This window comes from Chelonia mydas, chromosome 1 (genome assembly GCF_015237465.2).
Source record: "Chelonia mydas isolate rCheMyd1 chromosome 1, rCheMyd1.pri.v2, whole genome shotgun sequence".
NCBI classification, from domain to species: domain Eukaryota; kingdom Metazoa; phylum Chordata; order Testudines; family Cheloniidae; genus Chelonia; species Chelonia mydas.
This window is the reverse complement of record NC_057849.1, coordinates 234717374-234736010: the sequence shown is the minus strand read 5'-3', so window position 1 is coordinate 234736010 and position 18637 is coordinate 234717374. Positions and strand designations below refer to the sequence as shown.

The 18637-nt window shown below is 42.8% G+C and overlaps 1 long non-coding RNA gene across 1 annotated transcript in view; it reads left to right on the top strand.

The window, feature by feature from the left end:
* Nucleotides 1-18637, top strand: part of LOC122464397 — a 113535-nt gene that overhangs the window by 79634 nt on the left and 15264 nt on the right. The window lies entirely within an intron of this gene.

Sequence of the window (18637 nt, the reverse complement as noted above, 5' to 3'; positions counted from 1 at the left end):
CCCATTTTTCTGGAGCCCCCCAATTGGCCGGGGCCCCTGGGCACGCGCCCCGTTGGCCCAGTGGCTAATCTGCCACTGGCTGGAGGAGCCCCAGCCCACAGCTTCCTGGGTTGTAGAAGGACTGGAGCAACTCCAGACCACAGTTGCCTGAGCAGCAGGTGGGGGAGCTGGAGCCTGCGCCCCAAGCCCCACACCCCTAGAGGGGCTGAAGCCCTGAGCCCTGAGCGGGGCTGAAGCCCTCACCCCAAGGGAGGCTGAAGCCCTGAGCGGGGCGGAATCCCAGAGCCCCCAGTCTTGACCCTATATTTGAAAATATAGAACCCCCCCGCAACATTTAAATAAATGGTATTCTAATGTTGTTTAACAGTGCAATTAAAACTGTGATTAATTGCAATTAATTTTTTTAATGGCTTGAGATCCCTAAATATTTTGTTTAATTTCTTTCTAACCTCCATGATATAAGCACATCAGCCCTCTCTCCACTAGGAAAAATAATTCACCATCAGTGCAGCTTTTTCCTACTGGTAACGCCCATGGGGGCTTTATCATAGACAGGGATCAGGCCACACACCATGTAACCCTATGGTATGTTACTTTAAGTCACAAAAGTCAGCCTTGCTCTTGGAGCCGTTTCCAAGGTCTAGATAGCATGGATGACAGGCTCATCCGGAACGTGAGCAGTGAAGAAACAAAGGCTGCAGTCCTGCACTGTGCACAGTCTTGCACCCTTCTGGAACCAAATGGGCCTCTGTTCAGATACAGGGGCCATCTGTGTGGCACTCAGTGAGGGATACAGGAGAGCGAACTGCCTTCCTATCCCCCTGAGGTGATGCTTGCAATGGCACATTTTTCTGATTCCTCTCACTAAACCTAAATTCAGTTACTTTTTTGGGTAATTATACTCACAACGTCAGGTTTTTTATACCCCTGCATTTTAGAAAGCTCCTGGGCTAATTTTAAATATATGTAATTTTGAAGAGAGAGAAGTAAAACTGGGATGCTAAGTTTCAGCCTGAAGCAAATATTTATGGCCAAGTTTTTCAACTAAACATTTATAGAATGAAAATGCTGACTCACCTTTCTGTCATGTTGTTGCTATAATACAAATAACCAAGGAAAGTTATAAGGGGCCACAGAGGCCCTGTGATCTGTAGAAGCTAGTGTGTCCATGGAGAATGATGCAATTCCACAGCACCACAAAGTGTAAGGAAGAAAGGAACTTGGTTGAGGATTCATTCACATGAAAAAACCTTTTATGGGAGTTTCTATAATGCTTCATCTTGAACAAGTATGTGGAGACTAACGCTGGATGACTATATAATAAGGCTCACTGGCTCTCTGATAGAAACTTTCATAAAGGAAAAAGTTACTGATGAAAGTAGACGGGGGTTTTTGTGTGTGCGTGTTTTGTGTGCAACTTGAGGTTTCATCTGGTTTTCAGAGCCTATAGAATGAGGGACAACAGGGGAGCAGGCCTCCAACCTGAACTCCCTGTGCTCTCTTCCTGAAAGTGAAGGAAGAGCATCAAAGAGAATGAGAGTGACAGACTATCTAACTGAAAGGTATTGTATATTTTTGCTTTAGGTCACAGCCATGGCTGGCATCACAGAGCAAAATCTTTCTAATTTAACATTTATGAACTCCTTATTTCCAGGGTTCAGTTGGGGAAGGTTTGGCAACTTGGGGTGATAGTACAGGGTAACATAGTCATTCTTAGTCTTTGCTTTTGGCAAGTCTAAAACTTCCCTGTTATGGCTGAATGCTGAATCTTCTTTTATTAAAGCTCCTATTTTTCTTTTAGCTAGAGCTGGGTGAATAATGGATTTTTGGTTCATCTGCAGTTCCAATAAATTAAAAAAAAAAGTTTTGGGTCAACCCAAAACCAAATGTTTTGGTGAATCAAATTTAAAAAAAAATGTTTTGAGTCAAACAAAAGTTTTATTCAACCCAAGACGAAATATTGTGTTTAGATATTGAGTGGTCGATTTTTTTTTTCAAAAAAAAAAAAAAAAGACAATCCTCAAATAAATTTGAAGAAAAAATTTCATTTAGAAACTCTTTCAAACCAAAAATTGGAAATGTTTAGTTCTGACTCTTTCAAAACAGATTATTTCAACTTTTTTTTCAGTTGGGGTGGAGGGGGCAGTTTCAACATGAACAATTTGGCAAAACCGACACATTCGCAGAACATTTTGGTGTCACCAAGTCTGCCTTCCCCAAAAAAATTTTGGCCAAACATTTTCCCAGTTCTAGTCTTAACCTGTTTTCTTCTCTGCTCAGTCTGAAAAAGCAAAAGAATTTGCCATGCCACCAAGTTTGCACCAATACATTCCAAAGTTTCAGATACATACTTACTTCATTTATAAGAGCCACTAGATCATGACATACACCTGGGCATAGAGAAACCAGAAATGAAGGATTTATGAATAGTTCCCACTGAATGCAGCAGAGGATCTGGCCCAATTGATATTTCCACATTGCTTGGTTACTGTTAAATTTACATTTGGCTAAAAATCACCTCTATATTATAATGATAGTGGAGAATTGCAATTACTCTATTTGAAGATGTGTGAGGAAACCTAAATTACGATTTTCCCTATCTGTGAACACTTGTTATTCATGTCAGACAGGTGTTTTTAGAGTACAGGACCCCTCCCCCGAACTCCAGCTTTCAAAATTAATCATCTTGTTGCTTATTTTAACACCCATCAATAATAGTTTTCCAGGCCAATATGCAGTATATAATTTGTGACTAATAGATATCTATGTAATTGGGGAGGGGCTGGATATTTTTTTCTGAATGGGCTAAATTCAATAACTGTTCTCATTTGAAAAGCACCGGTGACTGTGAACATGCTATGTTTCTGTCCTACCACAAGAGGGTCCTAGCAGTAGATTTCACCCATCAGCTTTATTCTGGGAGAATCCTGTACATTTCAATATGTAGGTTTTTTTTTTTAATTTCTGGAAAATCTGTTCACAATCTGTTGTGTCCTATTTGTATTTGAAACATTTTATAGGTAACCACAACAAAGAGATGTTAGTTTGTCTATATAGATCTTTCCATGTCAGTTATGTTTGGAACCAGATGCTTTGCTTACATTTTGCTGCAATAAGAAATGCTTGCCAGTCTCTGCCCATACTGGTTTTATTGAGAGGAAAAACTCTGAAATACCATAAGAGCTGCAGCCAGGGAGCTTTAAAATTCCATCTGTCCAGCAAAAGAAGAGATTTTTTAAAAACAGGAACTCAGTGTTCTCCAGTGGAATTCACAGATGAACTTTCAAAGCTCCCCAGGACTAGGGTCCTGTGATGGGGCGACTACCCCACACATGTGAACAAAGTGTTAACAGGAGTCTAAAAGATCAATTAGTCTACCTTACTGCACCTGGAGGGTGTGTCAGGCTTGGTTTGTTGGGCGTGGGGCGGAAGGGGGGCCGGAGCTGGGCCTTCATAAAAGAAGGAAGTGAAAGTTACAGGGGAGGTTCAGGAAAAGGACCCAAACCAGAGAAATGCAGGAGAGAGGAAGCGTAATGAGGTGGTCCATCCTTTAAGGCTGGAGATGGCTGTCATATATTTGAATATATTGAACAGAGAGTTGATTCTATTCATACAAGTTTGCAGTTCTAGTTTCCTAAGCAGTTACTTATGTAAAATCTGTTGTTATATTCCAGTTACTGTATTTTTCTTCTCTCTCTGCAATACAAGAGGTCAGTCAGCCATCATGGCTCCAACCATGTGCACATGTCTGTGTTTCTAATCATGGATTTATGCTATATCCACCCTGCACAGCAATTGGAGATGAGGATTTCTAGAATCTTCTTTGTAGAGCCCTGCATGGATACAAATGTATATCCGTGGATATAAATCGGTATTCATGGAGCTGCAGGGCTCTACTGGGAACCAGGAAGGAGCAGCATGTCGGGCCACTGCTTGCAGGAGCCAGTGCCCCACTCTGGCAGTGCTTCCAGCTTGGCTGTACCGCCCCCAGCCCTGCCCACTGGGGTGGGTACCAGGCTCACCAGCATCTGTCCCTGGTCATGCTTGTATGTTCAAGTGGTGTGCACACCCCTGGACAGGAGACGCAGATTGCTGCGTGGAAGGCACTAGGGGCGGTTCAGCCACACCGGAGGAGCTGCCAGCATGGGGACACTGGCTCCTGCGAGCAGTGGGCCGACATGTGCTCCTTTGTGGTTCCCGGTAGAGCCCTCCAGCTTTGTGGATACGAATTTATAACCACGGATCTCCACATCCACGGATATAAATTTGTTTCCGCTGTGACAGGGTCAGGCCAGATGGCTACAGGAGAGTGATAGAAGGCAGATATATTAGCCCCAGGTTAAGTAGGTCCCTTTTCCCTGGGTGAGGTAACAGGGAAGGTTCCAGAACAATCAGGAACTTTCTGGAAACAATTAAGGCAGACAGGCCGATTAGAACACCTGCAGCCAATCAAGAAGCTGCTAGAATCAATTAAGGCAGGCTAATCAGGGCACCTGGGTTTAAAATGGAGCTCACTTCAGTTTGTGGTGTGTGTGCGAGGAGCTGGGAGCAAGAGGTGAAAGAAGCTGAGAGTGAGAAGGCATACTACTGGAAGACTGAGAAGTACAAGCATTATCAGACATCAGGAGGAAGGTCCTGTGGTGAGAATAAAGAAGGTGTTGGGAGGAGGCCATGGGGAAGTAGCCCAGGGAGTTGTAGAAGTCACGCAGCTGTTACAAGAGCCACTGTAGACAGCTGCAATCCACAGGGCCCTGGGCTGGAACCCGGAGTAGAGGGCAGGCCCGGGTTCCCCCCATCCCCCCAACTCCCTACTTGATACTGGAGGAGTTGACCTGGACTGTGGGTTCCACCAGAGGGGAAGGTCTCTGGCTTGTTCCCCGATCCACTAGGTGGATCAGCAGAGACTGCGGGGATTGTTCTTCTTCCTTTTCCCCATGGTGGCAAGTGATGAGGCTAACTGAGTGAACGGCAGATTTGAGCCACGAAAGTGGCCAAACTGCGGGCTGCCGTGAACCTCTGAGGCGAGCAAATCCACCAATAAGTGCAGGACCCACCAAGGCAGAGGAGGAACTTTGTCACAGCTGCACAGGGCTCTACTTCAATGCATCAGAGTAGCAAAACCATATATGGCATTGCTTGCTGCTCCCTGGGAGGAGAAGGGTCTGCTACAACTGTAAGCACTCCAAAATACTAAACTAACAGCAGCGAGGTGAAATGGCAGGCTACGCTGGAAAAAATGGAAGCCTTTGACAGTGTCATGGAGGGCTGGCCCACATATATAGGCTTTTGGAGCAAATAAGATTCCGCCAGAAAAACATGCAGCAGCCTCACTGAGTATGATGGGAGGAAAAACATACAGTTTAGTTCGCTGTCTGATTGCCAGAGAGAAGCCAGCAAGCAAAACCTGTAAAGAGAGAGTGCAAATTGTTCAAGAGCACTTGGCACCCAAGCCCCTGATTATAGCAGAAAGGTTCAGGTTTCATAAGAGGAATCAACCTGAAGGTGAATCTATTTCCTGCTTTGCGACAGAGTTAAAAAGACTAGCAGAACACTGTGCTTTTAAGAATAGCTTAATGAGGCCCTAAGAGACAGATTTGTGTGTTGACTGCATAATGAAAGCATAGAGAAGAGGCTCTTCACTGAGGCAAATCTTACCTTTAAACGTGCAGTAGAAATTGGAGTAGTGATGGGGACTGCAGCAAGGCATGCAATAGAATTGCAAACCGGAGCTAAAACAGAAGTAGGACTGCATAAAGTATCTGTGACCCAAGGCAAGACAGAACCATGTTATCGGTGCACGAAAGGATTCCATGCATTTTCTGATTGCTGATTTAAAGATGCATATTGCAGAGGCTGTAATAAAAAAAAAGGGGGCATATCCAAGCAGTTTGTCACACTAAGAGAAATAAGGAAGTGGCCAAATCAGGGTATAGAAAAAGGAATATCAACATACGCTTTGTAGACGGAGGCAGTAGTGACACAGACTGGAAGAGTGGAGTAGTCAGCCTGGATATATGAAGTGTCAGCAATCTGGTTGACACTCTGGGTGGTGGGGAAAGCACTCAAAAAAAAAAATGGAATTGGACACAGGCTCTGCAGCATCTGTTATCTCACGCTGAGAATGTGAGACACTCTGGGAGTGAGGAAGACGCTGATGTTACTAAAAACATATATGGGAGAAAACATCCTATCAACTAGAGCCATGCGAGTGAGTGTGGAGTATAACAATAAACACTGTTTGTTAGATTTATATGTCACTTAATAGGGGGGAGCGGTACTGTGGGGCCATAAATGATTATATAAGGTTCCTCTGGATTGGAAATCTATAAAGATGTTTGTGGTGTTTAGATGCTGCTTGTAATTATTAGAACTGGGAGCACTGGCTGTTGGGAGTCTGAAAGGACAGAAAACAGGAAAGGCAGGGGAAGTTGAGGAGGCAGAGTGAGAGCTACCGAGGGTGCAGCAGCAGCTTGATAAAGAGGTTTCCACTTTAAAAATAAAGTCCTGTTGAAGTTTGTTAGTACCTTGCCTGGTTGCTACAACATTTTGGCGACGAGGATGGATCTTCGGCCTCTGAATCCATCTTTACCCTTTCTTCAAAACCCAGGTGAGCCTCCAATTGCTTTTACTGCCTGGATCCATATGTTTGAGACTTATCTGCTTGCAATCAGTGCTACAGAGATTTCTGAAGTAAGAAAGTGTGCTCTGCTAATTCACTGCCTTGGAGCAGAAGGACAGCGTATATTTTACACTTTTCCCCTTGCAGATGATAAATATGAGACTGCACTCACTGCATTAAATAACTTTTTTATGTCAAAAGTAAATGTAGTAGTTAATCGCTACAGATTTCGACAGTGTGAGCAGAAAACAGGGGAGACTATAATGCAGTATATTGCTTCCCTGAGGAGTCTGATTGGAACTTGTGACTTTGAGAATATGGCAGATGAGATGATTAGAGACCAGCTCATTGAGAAAACAACCATGCTTCGTGTAAGAGAACGCTTACTTCTAGAACCACAACTTACACTAGAAAAAGCAATAACCATTGCTACTCAGATTGAGTCAGCTACAGCTGAAGCCAAAATAATGAGCATGGATATAGGAGGCACAGTCCAGGCTGTGACTCCTTTGCAGAAAAGTTCACTATCACTACAGACAAACAATTACAAAAGGAAAACTAATGAAAAACCACCGAATCAGCAAATTCAAAATACGGTAAAAGCATGCTTTCGCTGTGGATCCCCACAACACCTTGCAAGCTACCCAGGATGTCTGGCAAAAGTAGCTCTGTGCAATCATTGCAAAAAGATTGGGCATTTTGCTAAAGTATGTTGCAGCAGCCAGTTCAACCAACAGGTACATGCAGTTACAATACCAGATGTTACTGTGCTGAGCATGGACAAAATCACTACTGCACATATTCCAGAACAAATAAAGTGCACTGTAAATGTTTCCGCCATTCCCTCAGGCAAATCACACTCTATTCAGCTAATGTTGGACACTGGCTCAGCAGTATCTATACAACCTGATTCCATCTATTTGCATTACTTTAAAGATGTGCCTCTTACTGAACACAAACTTCACTTGGTGTGTTATTTGAAAAACCATATTCCAGTACATGGCTGCCTGCCAGCAATAGTTACTTTTGGTGTTTGCTGTGTAACTGCAGAATTCTACATTGTCCACAAAGGCACTCCTATCCTTAGCAGAGATTTATTCGCTGCTTTAATTCTCAGGGTAGTTAATGGATGAATTGATCTTCCTCAGCAAAGCACTCTTGCGGTACACACACCAGTTTCAGCTGGGACCCAACACCAGGTTGAGAAGAAACTTGGCTGTGCTTATGGGTTTCTGCATAAAGTTAAAATGCGAAATAACATGATGCCTATATGACAGAAGTTACTGCACTTACCATTTTCAGTCAAGGAAGCTGTTTCAGAGGAACTGAGAAAATTTGTTCGAAAGGACTATTTAAGTAAATGGCCTGAAGTAGCATTTACATTGCAAATCTCTTCTGCTACAGTAATAAAGTTCCTCTCTTCAGTTTTTAGCAGGGAAGGTAACCCCAAAGAACTGGTTTCAGATAATGGTAGTCAATTTACTTCCCTGGAGTTTGAAACTTTTCTAGCAGAGAGGAACATTTTACACAGAAGGTCATCCCTATATCACCCTCAGGCCAATGGGGAAATCGAACAGTTTAACAGAAGTTTGAAAGAGAGTTTGCAAATGGCTAAACTGGAAGGATGATTGTGAATAACCTTCACTACTGATTTCTTGCAAGCATACCAGGCTACACGACATGCCACAATGCAAAGATCACCCGCAGAGTTACTGCATGGGAAACAGATGAATACTAAACTGAACATTGCTGGATTGTTAAAGGCATGACCTGATGCCCCAACCAAGGATGATGTGAGAGAAACAGTTGAACAGAACCAAGCAAAGTATAAGGCTTTCACAGACAAGTGGCAGGGTGCTAAGGAACCAAAGTTTGAGCATGGTTCCTTCATTAGAATACGAAAACCTGGAATTTTATGCAAAGAGGACCATAAATTCACAGCTCCTCTTAAAATCATAGAGAAGAAGGGACCTTACACCTATCGACTTTCTGATGGGCGGGTATGGAATGCTTCTTATCTTGCACCTGCCTATGCACCAAGAGGAGATTATGCCAGCCCCAGTCTGCATTGGATGACTTCACCATAGTATCAACACAAAAAGACATTGCACTGGAACCGGGGCTTGAGATATGGCCTGTCAGACCCTGACGACCACCTGTCTGGACTAGAGACTATGTTATGTAGTATCTACAGTGTTTTCAGTGTAATATTTCTGCCAACAGTATAGTGTCTTTTTCATATTTGTTCCTAGGGTTAGAACAACAATGTTTATTTTAATTGGGAGAGTTTCTTAAGAAAGGAGGGAACTGGGAGCACTGGCTGTTGGGAGTCTGAAAGGACAGGAAACAGGAAAGGGGGGGGAAGTTGAGGAGGTGGAGTGAGAGCTACCGAGGTTGCAGCAGCAGCTTGGTAAAGAGGTTTCCACTTTAAAAATAAAGTCCTGTTGAAGTTTGATAGTACCTTGCCTGGTTGCTACAACAATGTTGCAGTCACTTTCAGCAAATTCCACTAAAATAGTCAAACAGCTGGCAAGGATACTAAGTTAGGCATCAGCAGTATTTAGGAGGGCATAGGAACTCTAAAACATATGAAGCCTAAAATAATCCTACTTGAGAAGGTGCAGGCCAAGTTTCATAAAACTCAACTTGTCCCTTACAGTATCTGCTTGAAGGTAGATGCTGAATTGTAACTTCTGGAAAAAGAGGGCATATTTTCAAAAGAGGCCTGGAGTGAGTGGGGAACTCCTTTCGTTCCAATTGTAAAAAAAAAAAATGTAATGCAGTAAGGGCATGTGGAGATTTTAAGGTGATTATAAACCCTCTACTGAAAGTTGAAAAGTACCCACTGCCTCAAATTGAAGATATTTTTGTGCACTGGCAGGGGAGCAACTATTCAGCAAAACTGATTTCTCACATGCTTACCTACAGATGGAAGTTGAGGAATAGTTTAAAGCATACCTCACAATCAACACACAAAAGGGTTTGTTCCAGTACAACAGGCTAGTGTTTGGTATTGCTTCAGCTGCTGCTATGTGGCAGCAGGCAGCGGACCAAGTTTTGCAAAGTAGTCCAAGAACAGAGTGTTATTTGGATGATATTATTGTGACTGGCGGAAGTAATGAAGAACATCTTGAAACCTGAAAAGGGTATTAAAACATCTAGAAGAATATGGATTATGAGCCAATCACATAAAATGTGAATTTTTCAAGGACTCGATAACTTATTGTGAGCATGTTATTGATGCACCAGGCCTACATAAGTCTCTGGAGAAGATTAAAGCAGTCCTGAAAGCTCTACCTCCAAAGAATGTGTCAAAACTTAGATCATTTCTAGGATTTATAAACTACTATGGACAATTTGTACCAAACCTACCAACTGTATTGCATCCTCTGAACTGTTTACTGCAGACTGGTCAAAAGAGGATATGATCACATGAGTGACAAAAAGCTTTTCTGGAAGCAAAACAATTGGTCACATCAAACAGTGTGCTTACTCACTTCAACCCATCTTTGCCTATTGAGTTAGCATGTGATGCTTCCATGCGTGGAATTGGGGTGGTTATATCGCACGCCATGCCAGATGGTAGTGCGTGACCCATACCATTTGCCTCCAGATCTCTCACAGTGGCATGACATAACTATGCACAAATAAAGAAGGAGGCTTTAAGTCTGGTATGGGGTGTGAAGAAGGTCAAACAGTATCTATATGGGAGGAAAATCATCCTTGTCACAGACTGCTAACCCCTAGTAATCTTTCATCTGAGGAAGGGAGCTTCTATGACAACGGCAGCAGGTATGCAATGCTGGGCTCTCTTCTTAGCTGCTTATACCTGTAACATTGAATTCAAAGGAACAGAGGTGCTTGCAAATGCAGATGGACTCTCCCACACCTGCCTGTGCCTGTTGAAGGGCAGTCTGTACTAGCAACAGAATCTATCAAATTTGTCAACTTGTTTCAGGTTGAGTTCACCCCATTGACTTGTAGCTGGATCAGGCAACGAGGGGTCCCACACTAACTCATGTTCCTGAAGCCACTCTGAAGGGCTGGAAATATACTGACAACTCTTTTACACACACAAAGCTGAGCTTATCATACATCAAGGATGTGAGGATTTGTGGTGTTCTACTTAGTAGACTGCTCACAAAAGCCTTAGAAGAGCTCCACTTAGGTCACCTAGGGATAGTAAAAATGATGGCACTCACCAGAAGTCTTGTATAGTGGGCTAATATTGACCAACAAATACAGCAGCTTTCTTAGGAATGTTTGGGTTGCTAACAGGTACAGTGCGTCCCTTTACACCATCAGCTCCCTGGCAAGATCTGCACGTTAATTTTGCAGGATTATTTTGAGGAATGGTGTCTCTAGTGGAGGTGGATGCCCATTCCAAATGGCCGGAAGATTTTTGCATGAAAACCACTACAGCTACACAGACAGTAGAATATCTTTGAAGTTTGTTTATAAGAACTGGACTACCAGAACAAGTTGTGAGTTTTGGCGATTCATGAAGAAACATGGTATTGGATATATCACCTTGACACTATACCACCCAGCCACAAATAGCTTGGTTGAGAGGTTTATACAATCTTTTAAGCAAGCCCTGCATAAGAACAACCATTCTGAGTCAGACCAAAGGTCCATCTAGCCAAATATCCTGTCTTCTGACAGTGGCCAATGCCAGGTGCCGAGAGGGAAGGAACAGCTGTGCAGCTGACTGGGAGCTGCCTGAGGTAAGCCTGCCCCAACCCCCCAGCCCACTGCCCCAGCCCGGAGCTTCCCCCCAACCCAGAGCTCCTTCCTGAACTCCAAACACCTCATCCCCAGCCCTAACCCAGAGCCTGCACCCCCATCCCAGAACCTGTACAGCCTCCTGCAGCTCAACCCACAGCCCACTTCCACACTCCAAATCCCTTGGCCCCACCCCCCAGCCTGGAGCCCCCTCCTGTACCCCAAACTCTTCATCTCTGGCCCCACCCCATAACCCATACCCACACCCACACTCCAACCTCCCGCCTCAACCCACAGCCCCCTGCCACATTCCGAATCTCTTGGCCCCAATCCCTCAGACTGGAGTCCCCTCCTGCACCTATCCCCTCATCCCCAGCCCTACCCCAGAGCCCACACCCCCAGCTGAGCCCTCATCCCCTCCCACAACCTTAACACCTCATTTCTGGCCCCACCCCAGAGCCAGCACCCCCCAGTTAGAGCCCTCACCCCCTCCCGCACCCCTGCTCCAGCCCAGGGAAAGTGAGTGAGGGTAGGGGAGAGTAAGCCACCAAAAGAGGGGGAATGTAGTGAACTGGGGTGGGGTCTCAGGGAAGGGATGGGGCTAGGGTGTTCAGTTTTGTGCAATTAGAAACTTGGAAACCCTATGAGAGAGCCCTGAAAAGTGATGCAAATGAAGCAGCGTGACCCAGGCCATGAGGGGGAGCTCGGGAAGTGGCTGACGCACTGAGAAGGAGGTAGTGAATTTGCTTTGCTGGGGAGAGCCTCGGAAAGGCAGACAGGCTCTAGGATGGAATTAATCCCTGTGGTGAGCTCTGGAAAAGGGGCAAAGCCCGGAGAGGCAGTTCTGAGGGACTGGCATTCCAGCAGAGAGCTTATCCCTGTCTTCCCAGCTCCATCGACAAGCCAGAGGCCTGGGAACCACAGGAGAGGTTGTGTTAAGCACTGGCTTCAGGAAAGTGTGCCCTGGCTGAGTCATGAGAAGAAAAACCACCACAGGACTGGAGTGACTGTCAGTAACCAGTGCTAAAGCAGAAAAAGCTGCTGCACCACACCCAGTGTTAAGGGGATATGCCAGCGATGACTCCACGGGTACAGATTCAGAAAAGCACTTGAAGCCCAATTCAACTAAATATTTAAGCACAAGCTAAATGTAAAGCATGTGAATAAATCAGTTATTATTCAGTCATGGTCTTAAGCCCATGCCTAACTTTAAGCCATGTAAATAGCACCAGTTCTTAAAATTAGGCACTGCTTGTACCTTGTTGAAGTGAGCCCTAAATGAAGACTTGAAATAGATGGGACTTCACATATGCTTAAAGTTAAGTATATGCTTAGGCACGTGACTGCTGAATCATGGCCTGGATTCTTACAGGGTTTTTACTCACTTTTAATAGAGAATTGGTAGAGATGGACCCAATCCTCAAAACTTCAAATCTGTTTCAAAGACCACAGTTTCAGGGTTGTTCAGATCTAGATTTTTTTGTTCAGATCCTTTTGGTGTGTATTCTGGTGTATTTGGTGGTATTGGTCTGTGTATTCAGGATCTTATCCTGCACCATTTAAATTAATGGGAGTTTTGTCACTGACTTCTGTGGGAGTAGGATCAATAATATATACCAATATTATTACTGTACTGGGGGAAAAATTCATGATTAGGGACAATTTTATCAACTGAACTTCTAAAATGGTGGACATGGTTTTCCACACCCCAACGTTTGGAATTTAGAAAACCTTGTATTTGTGGATTGAGAATGCATTTGCATGAGATGTGGGTAGTTAGACACTTGACTATCCAAATTTCACTGGCAAATGCAGTGTGTGCACCCATCAGTGTTTGCACATGCAGAAGTGTGGTCAGGCAAACTTTGTCCGCAATTTGGGAGGCTCCTACTAAAAATGTAGCTATTGAAATGTACAGTAGTCTCCAAATTTTAATCTACTCACTCAAGTTTGTTTTGAATACACTTATTGCTGCTTTTTATAATCGGTGAATAAATAACGCAGAATGTTGTGAGAAACTTTAAAAAGCATTTTTCCAGTATACAATATAGTGAGTAAGAGCTGAATGGGGACTTGGACTGCACACCTATGAAGGCCATAATAGGGAGTAAGAACCCACTTATACCCCTTTATGGGCTACCTGAACCTTGTGTCTAAGTACATGGGAGCAGGTGTTGCGCACTCATTCTTCCTTCACTGTGGGGGAGGGCCAGCACAGCTGAACCATAGATCTGATCTGAGGTCTGGTCACCCCATCTCAAATAAGATATATTGGAATATAGCTACAGAATAGGATACAGAAAAGGGCAACAAAAATGATTAGGGGTATGGAATGGCTTCCATAGGAGGAAAGATTAATAAGACAGGGACTTTGGAGCTTGGAAAAGAGTTGACTAAGGGGGGATATGATAGAGGTCTATAAAATCAGGACTGGTGTGGAGAAAGTAAATAAGGAAGTGTTATTTACTCCTTCTCATAATACAAGAACTAAGGGTCACCAAATGAAATTAATAGGCATCAGGTTTAAAACAAACAAAAGGAAGTATTTCTTCACACAACGCACAGTCAACCTGTGAAAATCGTTGTCGTAGGATGTTGTGAAGGCCAAGACTATAACAGGGTTAAAAAAAAGAACTAGCTAAATTCATGGAGGATAGGTCCATAGCCAGGATGGACAGGGATGGTGTCCCCAGCCTCTGTTTTCCAGAAGCTGGGAATGGGTGACAGGGGATGGACCACTTGATGATTATCTGTTCTGTTCATTCCCTCTGGGCACCTGGCATTGGCCACTGTTGGAAGAAAGGATAGATGGACTTTTGGTCTGACTCAGCATGGCTGTTCTTGTGTTCAGTAAGTATGTCATAACTTTGCTGCTGCAATAGATCAGCCTTCCCTCCTACATGCATCCTGCCCTGAGCAACAGGAAAGCTGGGAGGTAGCTGGTCCTCAGAGAGATGTCTCTAAGGTACAATGCTGCTCCTGGAGTGCCTCTGCTTACATACTCCCTCTTGGTCAGTCCTGTGCATAAAGGAACAATCTAGTCTTAAAGGGTTTTGTGTGGGGTACTTCCAGTTGTATTACTAGAAATAGCTTTGAGGTGCAAAGTTCCCATCAGGAGAACAACTTTCACAAAGTTTGGGGGTGTCTTCCTCTTAGGGACTGGTTTGGTCTTATAGTATTTGTTTAATTGTTTTGGGCCAGTTTCTTCACCTTGAATAGTCCTTGTCCCCTTAAAGCCAGCAGGACCTCTTGTCCCGTAAGATACTACTTGGTGTGAGTAAGAATAACAGAATGCAACCATTAAAGTTAATGCTTCCTGACTGGCATAGTTCTCTAAATCCTTGCTTTGTAAACCCTAGGAGTTCATTGTACTGGAAGGTATTTATTTTATTTTTTTTTATTTTGCATGATGTATTTTTACCATTCTCTTACAGAGAATCCAACTCAATGTGTGTTCATGCTGCAGGAAAATTACAGTTTACCACGGCAAGTAGGTTAGACCCTCATTGTCTACCTTATGGTAAATGATCATTTTCCTACAGAGCAAGCACACATTAGGGACCCCCACTGTACTTATCTTGTTCTACTTTGCTTTTTCATTTAATATCAGCTTAACACATTCCTACAAAATTGATATGAGGGTTGGCTGGTTTTTTTGTTTGTTTGATTTGTTTATGTAATTCAAAATATTTCTGGCTGTTTACTTCATTCTGAGAATTATTTTTTTATCAGAATCTATGTAGTATTGTCCATATTGCTCTCTCCAACATTCTGTGAGTTATATGAATGCTGTCCATCATATGTGACAAAAATATTTATTAATCAGAGAAGCAACTAGTTACCACGGGCCAGTTATAACTTAATAGCCATGCTTGGAGAATGTGGATGGGGAGGGGACATAGGGCCAGAATTTCAGCAGGTATAAATCCATATTTCTTCATTGACTTCAGTGAAGCTACATCATGTTACACCAGCCGAGGATCTAGCCTTGAGAATCCAGTCAACCTCAGCAGAGCCACTTCATGGTTCCTACTTCAGCCTTAGAGCCCGCTGTAGCTGAATTGAAGCTAATGGTACAGTGCTGATTTACACCAGTTGAGGATCTGGCCCCCAGTCTCCACTCTATGTGTGGTCCCATCTGTACCCGCATTCACCAAGCACTCTTGTAGCTGACACAGGATAACTATTGCTCCTATTGGAGTAATAAATATTTTGGTGATGTTTGTAGTGCCTTTTGGGGGGAAGAGAATGGCCAGCAGGTCTGCATTACCATGGATTCACCAAGCCTGTCTCCTTGTCTCACCTTCACCCACTCCATGAGCTGAGTTTAGACATGTTTCTGCCTGCTTCAGCAGATAGATCAGAATAATCAAACAATTGAGAGTGTCCATTTTAGATTACATGCACCTGATACTAAAATAGCTGCCACATCTTTTTGGAATTGACTTTTATTTTTATACTTCCATCATCCAAGCATGTGTTTCCCTAGGTAAGGAGTTACCTGAGCTTCTTTTGAATGATTCTGATTTTTAAAAACTCCTTTGTTTATTGGATTTCTACATTCCTTATCTCATCCAGTAAAATAGGTAGAGTTCCATACCTAATGTGTGTTTTGATTAATCTGTGATGGCATTACACAATGGATTTCCCAGAGTATACCACAAGAGTAAAAAATATACTAGTACAGTACCATATTAAGACATACAGCATTTCAGCACTTTCTGTCCTGCCAATGATTAAATGAGTTTGTACTGGTTATGGTTTTGTGAGGAGAAAAATTACATTCCTGTATGACTCCAGGGTGTGTTAAACGTATGTTAACTAAAGGTTTTCCTGAGAAAGGCATCTAAAATTATCATCTCCTCTTCCACACACAATATAATTATGGCCCCTAACCAAGAATGCAATTAAGCATGTGCTCAACTTTTAGCACATGTGTAGTCCCAGTGAATTGAATGGGATTATTCATGTATTTACATTTAAAAGCACACTTAATTGCTTTGCTTGTTCGGGGCCTATATACAGCATAGCTACATAGCATGAGGTAGACTTCTCCCTCCTTATCCTTAATTTAAAGTGGGCATGCTTCTGTGTCATTCTCTTTTAGTTACTCTTCATGCATCCCCGGAATCTCCTGCATAGTCAATTCTGCAGGATTGCATTGACATTGGGCCTCAATCACAACAATCTCTGTAGGAAGAAATCAATTTTTTTCATTATATTTTTGCTGGGAACCATCTGTTTCTATTTCTCCATGTTGGCTGCATTTGAGGCCATTCAACAGATTGTAAAAGTCTTTAAAGGATATTATTTTATACTGGTGACTTTGCTCCTAAAGGTTTGTTTATTTTAAGTGAACATAGTGCTGTTAAAAAAGTACCAGAATAATCACATTGACGCATGATGTTCTCTATATATCCTCAGAATAAGTGCATCATTGGTAGTAGGAAAGCAAGCTTCACTCAATCTACACTGCCCATGTTTCACAGCTCTGACCCGTAGGGCTGTTTCCATGGATTATTCAGTTTCTGGCCATCTGAGTATACAGACAAGGCATGACAATTAATGTTGCTTGATAACTTCTGTGATGCCTAAGAACCCGGACAGAGGAATGTTAAATTCTTTCACATGAGGACACCAAAGAGTAATTAAACAATCAGTATTAGCAGTCTCTGCTGGACTGGAACTGTGGGTTTGTAACCCATTACTAACAACCTGTGCTATCCAGTTGCATTTAATTCTTTATCTTAAACTAAGGAGGAATTCAGTAACCAAAACACATTTTTTTCCTGCATCTTCTAAATTTACTAGGTTTTTACCCTCTTTTTTAAAAACTATCTTTCAGGTGGTTACTCATGAGATAAAAACCGTTGGTGTTTTACATCTTAATGACAGGAGGAGGCAGTACATTGAAGAGAAAGAAGAGAAAGCAATGCCAACAAACTATACCTAGCTCCAGGCAGGACAACCATGTCATTGAGGATTTGGGACCCAATTTAAAAGTAGCCCAATTGGTCCTTCTACACCACTCCAGAGGCATAAATTCAACAGCTCTCCCCACTGTAAAATACCTGTAGCCTAGGACTTTGCTTGGACTGCATAGAGCAAATATAGCTGGGTTGATGGCACCCCTCTTCTCTTGTAGCAGCCCTAAATCTAAGGGGTGTATCTAAAATGTTTCTATGCTCTGTCTAGTCCTGTCTGGCACAACTGCTCTGAAGTTCATATCTACTAAAATGCATTGGGGGTGGGTGGGAAGCTTGCAATGATGCTGGGTGTGTTGCACCTTTTCCTTTTTATAAACAGAGGCTTCGCTTTCCTGGACTGTCAGGATGACATATTTCATGAGCACTAAATTCAGATGAAAATTTTAACACCAATTCAAAAAATGTTGAATAAATAGCCACATGGCTTGTCTTTTTAGCTTTCCCACCTACTGCTTTTCCTTTTGAACTTGTATTAAATCCTTAATGTATCTCTTCCCCATATTCTCCTTCTGGCTGTCAAATGTTTCCCATACCCAAATGCAGTAAAATATCCCTTAAGTCATGGTGCCACATGTTCAATGTAATCAAAAAGGAGGTTGGCTTGTGTTGGGCTAGGTACATTATGCTAAGCACACCTGGTGTTTGTATGGCTGTCCCATATTGAGGAGCCATATATTTCACAGTAAGGCTGGAGCACAGAGAAATAAACAGCCATATGGCAAACAAACTTCCTTTTTACTGCTTCATTTTATTTGTTTCAAAATAGTGCAATGCCACAAATCCAGAATATTAACAATGCTCCATCTGGAAAGAGGAAAGTTTTGCTGCCCTGCACCAGCATCTTAACGTTTTTGCAAAACTTCAATCAACACCTCATGCACCAGGAATTGGCCATAGTTAATGACATCAGCAAGGATCATACATTCTCTATTCATTTCTCCTTGCCCTATTTAAAAATATGCATGGCAAGACGTCATATATAACACATGTAAGAGATGAAAACAAGTTGTCTCTATTACGTGACCAATTCTGCACTCCTTCATTATTGCTTTCCCCATTGAGATCCATGGAGAGTTATGAGTGAATGAGAACTGCAAGACTGGATAATGACTTGGGTCCTATTCCTGACTCTGCCATTCACTCACTGGGCTATCTTTGCAGTGCAGTCACTGAACAGCGCTGTGCCTCAGTTTCCGCATTGTAAAAATGAGATGCTGATGATATTTATCCATTTGAGTGAGGATAAAAAGTGTTATTTAAGTGTAAGAGATTATTTATTCTTTTATTGTTCTTCTTATTCTGTAAT